The following is an 11,298-nucleotide window of genomic DNA, read 5'->3' as shown; positions in this document are numbered from 1 at the left end:
ACAGTGTTCAAAGCATATAACTCATATCAACCATAAAGCCAAATTCAGCAACTTCATAAAATGATCAATTTATTTATTTATTTTTTAGCTTTCTTCTACTTCATTATTCCCAATCAACTGTAGGCAAAGTTCTCCAGACTTACATTAGAAAGAGTAAGTATAAGGGTCTTTCATCACAGGACAAACTACTAACTAATATTTGCTCTACAGCTTCCACAGAATGGTAGCGAAAAATTCAGCTCATTGTCCTAATAAGTTTTTGTTGCTCTGGAAATGCCTAATCATTGCCCTAAAGAGCTTGCATGTTTTCCCTGTGAACATGCTTTCTCTGTGTGCTATAGATTCCTTCCTCATTCCTAATATATCTGTGTTTAATTAATATAAGTTGGACTCATTTGAGGATGTGTGTTGATGCCTCAGAATGCCCACTGCTGGACTGGTGTCCAATTTAAGGATGGTTGACCATTAACATGTAAGGAAAAAAGGTAGTTTCAGCGAATGGATTGGTGTATAGGCAGCTGAGATTTTTTTTACCTCTGGATTTGCATATTTCCATTGGATAGAGCTTCCACAAAACTTATTAATATTCATTTGTAGTCCTCACTCATTACTGAGGCCAGCTTGACTAGAAGTGCTGGTCAAAAGGTTTGGCAGGAAACCTGGAAAGCAATTTGCAGCATTTACATCTTATACTAAATGTTTATGCTAGGTCAGTGGAATACAGCAAAGGCTGGAGGTATTACCATATGGTGGAAACCTTTGACCCTAGACACATAAAGCAGGGATATAAAAATAGAAGCCAATCCTGTAGTATGCGTTATAATCAGAACAGAAAGACAGCTTACTGTCAGGAAGAAGTGTGACCAGTACTGAGTGTTAGAGATAAAAAGCAGAAACTTTGTGGATTTTTACATGAGTGAAATGCATTCCTTTTTATAGGTGGGGATTATAGTACAATTAAAAGCAGGTCTGTTCAGTCTTTTAGGACTGTTTGTTTGTTTATGTGGTTGTGTAATACAACCTTCTTTTGCTAGCATATGTGTGTGTGTTATCAGCCGATTGATGATATTCCTTATTTACCACTAAATTATGTTTTAAATTATCTACCAACTTTTTGAAAACAACTCCAAAATTATTGTATGTTTACATCTAGCCATCCATTTTCTGCACCTCATTTTTTATAACATACACCAGCAGTACTGTGCACAAGGTAAGCACCAGTCCTGCTATTTCTAATGTGAAGGAATTGTTTTAAAGCAGGCAAGAAATCAATTGTGTATATTTGTTGAACCTATTGTTACATATACAGGTGCTGTACTTTTATAAGTTGGTTTGAGAATCTTAGCATTAAGAACAGAAACATCCCACATCCCAACCACATTGTCAGAATTAGTATTCATCTGCTAATGGCCTACCCTTCTTATTTGCATCACATGGAAGTTAGAAAGGATCATCTTGATCTTGTCAAAGAGCTGCTGTCGTCTGATTCCAAAGTTTCAGTCGTAGCCATCAGGCTGCAAATTTAAGTTGCCAGTGTCAAACACCAACTGTTATTTAGCCAGGGTTTCTACAATGTTTATTTTTTTTTTCTCTGTCTTTTTTATTCTTTTTACATTATTATTCATTGCATTTTCTAATATTATTCTGCTTATTTATTTCTTTAATTACCTGTATGTATTTATAATTTTTTTCCGTTTGTTTCTTCCTTAGTATCCATGTATGTCTTGCTGTTCTCCTATGTTGATTCCGGAAGAGGCCAGTCCATCTCCATTGTGGGACTGACCCCAGCCCTATAAAGGCTTATGGGAAATGCAGTCTCTCTGTATTCATTTGAATGCGGTTTGGCTAAGGAGGTCATTGTTATTAGCTGAATGTATTGTGCTCTTTCTTTCTTCTGTTTCTCATTTTTTTTACTTCTCCGCACTAGTTTATGGATTTTCCTTATTTGTGTATTTGCAAGTTTGTTACTTAGTATTGCCTTTTAGGAAAATCACTTTGCCTGTTCTTCTTTCAAGTTTGGAAATAAATCTTTCTTTTATAAAAGTTTATAAAGATTCTTTGTTTGTTCTTGTTGTACAAGCCACAACATGATGGCTACCCAATCCTTGTTGTCATGAAGTTGCTTGAGTTAGGACGGCACTGCTTCCAAAACACTTCCAAGGTTGCCCACTAGGGGGGGAAACACAATCAAAACGCCATGAATACTACCAAAAAGAGCTGAGATGAATCTTGATAAAATAAAAAGTTTTATTTTCACAAAGGCTAAGCAAGTCCCAACGCTAGGTCGAACACAAGGAGAAGCCTGAAACGGCAATGCGTAATACTGTAAGTCTCAATACAGAAGACAAAAAAGAGGCTGAAAGTAGAGGTTCAAAAATATCAATCAACACAGTCCCAATACAATATCCAAAAAAAAGTCAAAAACAGAGCAGGGTTCAAAATACCAGTGAACTGAAAAGCAATAACAAAGCACCGAAGATTCACAAAAACTCTCCACTCTAAGCGCATTCAATGAACCTTAGGGAATCATGGGGAGGCCTTCCCTTATATAGGGTGGAGGGCCATTCCTGGCGGTGATGGGCAGGTGTACCCACCCCTTGTGGGACCATCCACAAAGCACAAGGGACATAGCTAAAGTCCTTCCCCCTTTCTAACATATAATTGGAAAGATTTTCATAATAAATGAAATAAACACTAATACAAATAAATTACATAAAATAACGAGACACCAACAAGAAATGGCACTTTGAACGATTTCCATGGGAAACATGCTGGCTGAAACATGACACTTGTGGGGCATTTTGATTATGTTTGCACAATATGAACTTAAGAAGCTAAAGCACCATAAAGACCCAAAGTAGGCCAAAACCAGCCTGAGAAGTAGGGACAAGGCTGCCCCAGAGAGTGCCTTTTCTGGGTAGGCTGGCAAGATTCAAACCTGCTCTGGGGCTCATTTCTCAAGGCCCCACACAACTTTGGGCATTTTGTGTGCTTGACACACAACAAAAATACATTTAAGAGTTTTTATTTTTAGTGTTAGTACAACAATAATACATTTACTGTATTTATAAAGCACATTTTAATATATGAAAGTAGAAGAAAGTACTTTCAGTTCTAAAGGTCATAATGACCACAGTAACTTTTAATTATAACAGCATACTATTATAGTTTAATATTCTGATCGTGAATATGAACAGCATAAAGTTATGACTTAGCCAAAGTTTTACCCAATGTTTCTTATAATTGTTCTTGCTGCTGAGTGGATATGAATAACATACTATATGTGCTGGTATTTACTGTTTAAGACTATTTTATTCATTTCTTCACACTGCCGTGAAGTTTCAAACATCTTAAAACACTAGCACAAGGTCAGCAATAGTTGGGGGGTGGGAGTTTCAGATGCTGCAGGTGCATTAACATTAATTTTGGAGCAGGTTGGTGGTGGGGTAGTCAGACAATAATAACTATGCAGCAGTTAAAAAGTGCTCTAATGTTTGCTGCCATGCAGCTTTGAGAGAAAATTGATTTTATCCCTGGCATAATTAAATGTTTCTTTGGTTTCATATTTCTGCTGATTGTTAAGTATTATGTTTTATTTTTGTTATTAACCTCTGCTTTTGCATTTTAGGTTTTGTCTAATAATTATTTATTATTTATGTATTATGTCCATTTATGGTTTAGCACTTTGATTATATACCTTGTGTTTTGTACTTGTTGGAGGCAGGGCCACCCTTTTCATGTCAGCTGAAGCACCACCCTCTGCCTATTTATTTTTGTTGAGTGCTTAAGAACAGCAGAACCTATTTTTGCTCTTTTTCACTATTTGAATGTTTTTTGTTCCCTCTTTTTTTTCTTTAGTAAATTCCTTAAATATTAAAGAAACTTTGCTTCATTTTTCTGGGACCGAGGCTTTGTGACTTCCCTGACCTCCTTTTTAAAGTTTTGTTATTTTGAGGCTTTTGGCCAATTTTAGGGCCTGTGAAGGCCATCAACCTGTCTTCTGAGTTTTAGGCTAGGTTGTCTGGAGTGAGGCATATTCAGGAAATTGAGATATGGGAAGTAGACACGTATGACATCTGTCTTTTTAGGGCATGGTTCTCTTTGTTTTAGGATTTTAATGTGACAGGAATTATGACAAGTCAATAACCAGAATATCATTTTTCCCACCACGTATTATTTTTTGTTTTTTGTTTGTTAATTTTGAATCGTTATTTTTCCTGCTTTTGTGTTTTTTCTACTATAATTTATTAATGATGTACTGTCTCTTTAAATGTGTTGCCATTTTCTGTACTTTGTGGATAGAGCCCCGGGAGATGGGGTCACTCTGACAACACTCTATTCTTCAATCTGGCTCTCAGCAGTGGAGCCTTCAGTTAGAGTTTGCAGTACTTTGAGGTTTTTTTTTTTTTTGCATTTTCTTGTTCATTTTTTGGATTTGCCTTTCAAATTGAATATTTGGTACTTTTTGCTTTTAAGATTTTTCTATGTTTATTAATCAACTCTTCATTTGTAAAGATTCTTTATGGGACTTGTCGCTAAAAGCCAAAATTTGTTTGGTTTTGCCTCTCTTTTTAGCCATTTTTGTTATCTTTTGAGAGTTTGCATTTTTGAACTTTAGAAGCGAGCTCCCCATTGATAGACCTGAATTAACCAAAGTCTGCAGGTGGTTGACTTCAAGTGAGTCTCTTCTGGTCAGGTTTCAAGGTCCTGGACTGCTTTATGGGTCTTTTGGAGGCCTCCCTACAGCCTTTCGCTTTGTCTGAGTTTCCTTCTCACAACAATGAGAAATTAAAAATATAATATCCAAGAAATATAAGAACAACCAAAAACAGATTGTTAATGCTATCTTATGGCTATTGGGCCCTTGAATAGCACAGGGGATTGTCCCCTAGCATCAAGCATCAGGGGCCCTGCCCATTTAGGCTGAAAATGTAAAACACAAAGGACTTATAAATGCAAAGAATTATTATTATTATTTAAGAAAAGTCTCATAAATATTTTATTAAAGCAATAGAACAAAATAATCATATTATTTGTGTTTGTAATAGGCTTACAGGGAAGGAAATATACATACAGATGGTGTAATATGAGAATAATATGATATGTATCAGAACTGTTACTTTGTTTTGCCTATTTATTCCTGTTTTATTAAGTTCTTTTATTATTTACCATTATATTGATGTTATAATATTGTTGCAATTTTTGTGTTTTTTTTTTTTTCATGGCCACTGTAATTGTGTGTGTCTGATTGGTATGATTACGTGATTGCAAGGCATGCAAGTGCCATAACCTGTGGCATTATGGTGTCCATGTTATGTGAGATGACCCCTCATGGTGATGGAAGGCTTTGCAAGAGACAGTCTATTTCTTGAACAATCCTTTAATTTAAAAAAAATATTTCAAGTTTTAACTTCTGTTGTTTTGATTTCAAGTTTAATTTTGACACTTAAATGTAGTTTTCCATCTCAGCTCTTTTTTACTGACCTTGGGCTTTGTTTGACTATTCTGTGAATTGCCCTTTAATCTCTGCCATTCATAAACTTTTGCCTGCACCTCTACATTTTTTATGATCTAAGAAGACAAAACAATATAAAAGATATGAAGGAAAGCAAAAATTGAAAAATTATCAGTTTGAAAAAGTAAATGTTATCTAATTGCTTTTGCTTATACAGTGGCATGTTACATGAAATGCTATCACCATTTCTAGATTAAGGTCTGTACTATCCATCCATCCATCCATTATCCAACCTGCTATATCCTAACTACAGGATCATGGGGGTCAGCTGGAGCCAATCCCAGCCAACACAGGGCACAAGGCAGGAAACAAACCCCGGGCAGGGCGCCAGCCCACTGCAGAGGTATGTACTATCTTTTGAAAATTAACATGAACATTGCGCTATGATCTTATGCAGATGAAATACAACTGATTTTATTTTATTAATGTGTCTAATAATACTGCAGGATGACTGCTGATATAGCTTTATAAAGTCTCTCAGAGTTGTACACTAATTTAATGAGTCAGACTTGCTCTCAAGCATATACAGTATGTGCTCTTTTTCATATCACATCTTCTGCCCAGTATAAATTCTTTACCTGGTAGAAAGTACTTGGCCTTTACATGTCATTTATCAATTACAAAAACAAAACAAAAACAAAAACAATAAAAAAATTCCTGTCTAAAAGTGTCTGGCAAAGAGCCAGTCTCAAGTCTGGCAAAAGCTAAAGTCAAAGACACAGAGTATGACGAATCTAAATGGAAGGATTACTCTGTGGAGATGTAATTCCTGTATGATGAAGAATTCTCTGTTCTAGATTTCCTTTGGTAAAATAACAAATTCAGCTTTAATTTTCTTTCACTTGAAATGTGACATCCTATACTTTTTTTTTAACCTACTAGTCATAATGAAAAATATTTTTGGAGTGCTTCTTGCCAAGACTGTCTATGAAGAAGCAGATATACAGAATGGATTAATGGAGGCTTTCATATGTTTTTCTTTTTTGACTATGGATTGAGAAGTTGTAAATACTATGGTATTTAAAGGTGTTGTAGAATGACTATAGCATTAAAAACCATGATTCTGTCTCATTAAGGAATCATAAAAACCTTATTTACAAAGAGATATAACAAAGCTCTTACCTTTACACTTTGTTCACTTCAAAAGCAGCTGTATGTTATCTTTGCTTCCCTGGGTAACATGAGGAGTTGAAACCATGCCAGTTAAAGATTCTTTCTTTTTCTCCTAAAGTTAAAAGACTAACTTGAAAAACTGTGAACAATTATGGAAATATATTGAAGCCATTTTGTTGCCTTTTATGTACAAAACATTTTTTAACGATGTAATGCCCATGCGCACATCTTTTGGTTTGATCAAATCTCCTTCAGATAGGAAATTGTTATTGTAGGATTTCCTTGCCTCCATCCATTTTACATGCAGAACTAATGTGTGACATGAATTTTATTATGGATTAGATCCTACTTAGTATTAAAATTAAATGTGACTTGTTTGTTTGTATTTAATTCTGAATCAATTACATGCATTTTCCACAGTATAACTCACTTATATATTTTTGTAGCTTAGCAATCCCCCAAGAGTTAAATTTGTGAACTATCAAACATTTTCTACAGTGCACATTCAGAATAAGATTATGCCTTGTGTTTCTTTTCCATTACAATGGACCAATATTAATGAAAACACACACAAAGGAAAAAGTACATTGTTAAAAGGCAGGTAGCAGCCATGGATGGGGCACCAGTCCATCACAGGGTACACTGATGGACAACATCTACACTCATATTCAGACAGGTCTGGTTAAGACATTCAAAATTAATCTCACCAGCAAGTCTTTGAAGATGTGGGAGGACTACATGCAAAATCACAGAGACAGTGATTCAGAAATATTGCACGATTCAAAACCAGGTCACTGAATCTGTGAGACAGACATCAGTATGTTGTATTATAGATTAAAGTAGGTAAACAGCTTTAATCTTTTAAATTGACTGCATATGATCAAAATATTTACCATGTATATTTACTTTTGTTGTATATTTAATTGAGTGTTAAATGTAGTCAATTGTGAGATGGTCATGATAGCTAGATGTCATAGATACAGTATCTCACATGTGTGTCTGTGGATCACCCGGTTGACTCATCTTGGGTAAGAAGTCCCACCTCAGATACAGGGTGACTGAAATTGGTGCCCCAACATTTCTCCAGTTCAGCTACCACACGACCACACAGATCAATAATGAAAATCAAAGAGCCACATACTGTACACTCCATGTGACTGTTTAAATAAATGCCTTTGCTGACACTTTTGGAATTGGGAAATTATATATTATGGTTTACATAAATCAGGTTGTGTGTAAACATACTCATTCTAAGATCAAAATAATTATTATGTTTCTGTGTGGAAACATGTCAACATACAAGGTTATATCTGGTTTTAATCTTAAATTCATATTCTATTGAGAGAGGATCTGATGTGCTGTCCTCAACTCAAGGTTCTCAAATATTAACTCTGATACGAGCATTTGCCCTTTCAAGCACTGATTCTTATGTCAGTAGGACAACAAAGTTGTTCCTGCTAAATACTGTAGACACTGCCCAGTACTAATCATATAAGCAGGACATAGGCTCAAGTTAGTCATCAGTTTTGAAGTGCCAGGTAGAAACATACTTGCTGTCATGGGTATGTAACAAAATGTGGTCAGTCTTAATTTTCTTCTATGTCTTTCATCACAGAGAAAGATGTGGAAAGTCAGGTAAAGATATTTTTTTTAGAATTTGAACACAGAGGTACACCAGAGAATCAATTGTTTCACGATTCTGTCATTGTTTTAGAAAACTGATATGTTTTTACCCTTTGACCATGACTCATGGAAAAAAATATGGAAGTGTGAAAAGAGTCTATTAGAAGTCAAGTGGTGGGGTGGTGGTGTAATGTGACAGTGTGAGTCATCTTGTCCTGCCTATAAAAAATGGTGGCACACAGCTTCAGATATTCTAGTGTTGGATGTTTCTTAAATCAAATCTTAATACAGTGTTAGTGAGTGATGCTTGTCATTGAGTTAGTGCAAGCATTTTTGCTATATTTATTTGGTTTCGCGTTTTGAATGGTTCTAACATCTCAATTATTAAATAGGATTGTGTCACCCTCCCTTTATATTTACCTCCTGGTTATTTTTCGAGGTTTGCAAGATTCCACAAAACACTTGCCTATTCTTTACATTGTCTTCCTGTTTCGTTTTGTCTTAACTTTGGCTAGATTTTAAATCATTTGTGTGCCTTCAATTCAGTTCATCTTCCCACTCATTCTACTGTAGGTATGTTGAGACGCAGCTTTAAGTCCTGTCTGGGCACCACTTCTGATTTAAGTTGTAGAATGACTTCTAAGGTTGGGGTAGCCAATACAAGGACACTAGGATAGAGCTACTTCTATCAAACCCTGATAAAAGTAGCTTTATTTGGGATCATTTTGGGGAATAGAAGGCTATTTTGGGTTATTTAAAATTGTAGTTGTGTAAAAAGAGCAACACCCTCCTCTTTGTTGCAATCAGAGACTATGTGTGATGTCTTAATTTCCATTACTGTTTATGCTAGTGTTTTGTCAGCTCTCCCTGTCTCCAATGTATAAGGGACAACTGGGGCTCATCCTGTTGAGATAATACCTTTTGAATATTTTTCAGTATAATAAAGCTTAACATATCCTTGCATCTAGGTTATGTTGCATATAACAGTTTTTTTTATTTATATACTATTGTTAATCAAGTTTAACAGCTTTAAACTAAAGATTGTATGGAAAAAAACAACTCATTAGGTTTTAAACAAATTTATTTTCATAGAAGCCAAAATTATAAAAAGCTTGCAAATAAAGCAGAAATGGCTGCCTTTGGTTGAGAGTCGCTCTTTCCAGTCACACAGTGCTGCATTATGTACTGCAAAGTTAAGTGACTCTTTTTAAAATTACTTTTATGGGCCTCTGTTAACTGAATTAAAAATCAAATGGTTTCCCAAATTCCTTTGTAGTAATAATATATTTTCCTCAAGGCCAAACATTTGTGGGTTTAGCCTGAAATCTTGACTCCTTATGCTTAACAAATAAGCCAAGTATCAGTAAAACAAGGCAGGGCTTAGCACTACAGTTGCCATTCTCTCCAGCTTTGTATAGGGTTTCCTCTGGTTACTTTGGGTTTTCACTTCCATACCCCAAAATGGTGCAAGTTTAGGTAATTGGTGATTTTAAATTGTTCCCACAGGAGTGTGAGTGTGTGTGTGTCCTAAAATGGACTGAACTCCCATCCAAGCTTTGATCTTGCCGTGTTGCAAGTACTAATTGATAGGTCACTAGCTACCCACGGGCCTGAACTGCAGGTGAGACAGTGATGTATTATTGCCCTTAAATTGATCTACTTTATGAGAGTCTATGTTTGGAAGATCTCCATTTGGGGAAAAGTTTCATTTACTTTTGATTGTTGCTGTTAGTGACACTGTGATTATGTATGTTGCCTCACAACTGCATGGAGTTCAGCTGGCTTCTTGGCCTAGACATTATCTATGGCACACACTCCTTGTGACTTTTGGGTTTTACCCATTTCCTCACATATTTCAAGAACTTAAAATTAAAGTTAACAGATGCCTCTAAACTGGCTTGCTATTACTAGGTTTGAATTTCTGTACTGTGCAAAGGATTGTAATTTTAAGCAGGCTGGTTTTTGCCTCTGATAATGTTATTTCTGTCATATACTATGTTATTTGTTTACAAAAGTTTGATATGATCTGCTTAATTTATTAATTAAAACATTTAAATAAATTTCTGAAATTGAATGCAAACAAAATTTCCATCAGCTGTGTTCATGTGACAACAGTAGACCACATGGGATAATAGTACAGACCTACTATGTGTTAAAGTGATTTATCCTGCAAACCAGTAATTTTACAAATGGATCTCATCTTAAAGGTAAACAAAATTATTTACATAGTCAATGTTTGAAATGCTCAATATAAATTATATTTAACCTGTCATCTTAATTTCATCAGACTGTAATCTTCTGAACTGGAATGGTTTACAGCTGATTTTGATCTGAGATGAAAATTAACATCTTCAGATCCTCTCTCACAAATGCATGGTTTCATCCATACAGGTAAGAGTTAAAGAGAGGAGTTCAAGAACCTTGTGGCCTTGTTCATGAATGAGGATTTATATGCTTATAATATTGGCAGACAAAATGAGTGGCAGTAGAATTGCATGGATGTACAATGGTGAACCAGGAGATAAAACTTCAAAAAAAGATTACTCTTTAATTGTTCCTCTACATTTACAGCAAAACCTTTAGATAAGTGTGCTTGTGAATGACCAGAAGAATGTGATGGTGAGTACATGCTGTCAAAATGAGGTTTTTGCACAGGATTATGGGGCTCACTCTTTCTGATAGCATAAACAGCTCAGCAACATGAGAAGACCTCAGAGTTGAACCAGTGCTTCTATGGATGAAGAGAATTCAGCTCAGATGGTTCGGGCATGTAATTATCCCAAATGCAGATGTAATTGGGATGGATATGGTTGGGGGAAGGGAACCAATTAAGTCCGAAATGGAGACGACCCAGGAGTCAGGACTTACTGGTGGGATATTATCCCTCATATGGCCTGGGCCCAATTTGAAATTCCGTTAGAGAAGCAAGAAAGTGTTGTTGTAGATAGATGCATAATCAGCTGATCACTAAACTACATGAGGAATGGATTCAGGGCATAGGATGTAGTGCAGTGAAGTTATCCTGAAGAAAGACAATAAAATAGTGT

The sequence above is a fragment of the Polypterus senegalus genome, chromosome 8 (genome assembly GCF_016835505.1).
Source record: "Polypterus senegalus isolate Bchr_013 chromosome 8, ASM1683550v1, whole genome shotgun sequence".
Classification (NCBI taxonomy): domain Eukaryota; kingdom Metazoa; phylum Chordata; class Cladistia; order Polypteriformes; family Polypteridae; genus Polypterus; species Polypterus senegalus.
Note: the sequence above shows the minus strand (reverse complement) of the source record.